The sequence below is a fragment of the Mustela nigripes genome, chromosome 4, assembly GCF_022355385.1.
Source record: "Mustela nigripes isolate SB6536 chromosome 4, MUSNIG.SB6536, whole genome shotgun sequence".
Classification (NCBI taxonomy): Eukaryota; Metazoa; Chordata; class Mammalia; order Carnivora; family Mustelidae; genus Mustela; species Mustela nigripes.
Window position 1 is genome coordinate 93,477,296 of NC_081560.1, and position 1,101 is coordinate 93,478,396.

The following is a 1,101-nucleotide window of genomic DNA, read 5'->3' on the forward strand; positions in this document are numbered from 1 at the left end:
TGGGGGCACTGGGAACTGGTGGTCGGGAAGTCAGGAAGGCTTCACAGAGGAGGTGCCCTGCATGGAGAGGCCTGTCCAGGAGGGGGGGGGGACCAGGTGGCCACCAAGAGCGCACTGATGTGAGCTGTTGGGGATGGAACAGTGAGAGCTCCTGGCCAGGGTGACCATGAGGTGCCACTTCTGATGGGTGACACGTTGTGTCTTGTACAAAAACAGCCACTTCTTGTGGCCTAATACCCAGTTCCCCACCTTCTAGACCTTGAGCCCATATAACAGCACACGGCCAATGGCTCTCACCTAGGAGTCTACTTGAAATCCCCACAGTGTCTGAAAAACAGATCCACGCCTGCCACACCAAATAAATCCTGGTGTCTGGAGGTCATCTGGAAAGGACCTCCTGCAGAGGGGCTAGGCTCCTGGTCTCTGCTGTCTGTGATTTTGTGGGACCCCCAGGTCCAGCTCCATGTGTATGGAGGGGTAGACAAGAAGCCGCGTGGGCTCCTGGAGGGGTCAGCGCTTTTGCCCAGAGTCCTTATCTCTCCGTAAGCCTCCTGGGGCCAGCCGTTCACCTCTCCTAGTGTGTCCGGGGGACAGGTGCCCGCCCCCGGGGGCCCCTGTTAGCGCCAAAGAAGGCAATGCGGTTTAAGTGAGGTGCAAAGCCCCTTCCCGAGCACAAGCCGCGGGATAGGAGGCGCTGGGTGAGGCCCAGACATGCGTGGACACCACCGCACCTATAGTTGTCCCCTGCCAGAAGCATACAGCCCTCTCTCACTTGGGTTTCCAGTCTCCCCGCCCCCAACAGGGCAAACTGCAGTGTCCCTTCTCCCTGTGCTTCCCACCCGATCCCTGCACCCAGAGCTGCGCCCCCAGCCAGGGCTCTGGCCTAACTCTGTGTCTGTACCGCCGGGAGGCGCGGCCCCACGCCATGCGTCCCCGTGTTCGCTCGCGGGGTTAGCAGGAGCAGGGCGCCTGGGTCCCTTGCGGCGGCGCCGGGGGTGGGAGGTCGAGCTGCAGGCCCCGGGGTCCCACCGCGAGCTGCTCTAGAGTCGAGGGGTGTCACCCGCTCGGCAGGATGGAGCCCCCCCCGCCTCATCCCAGGGC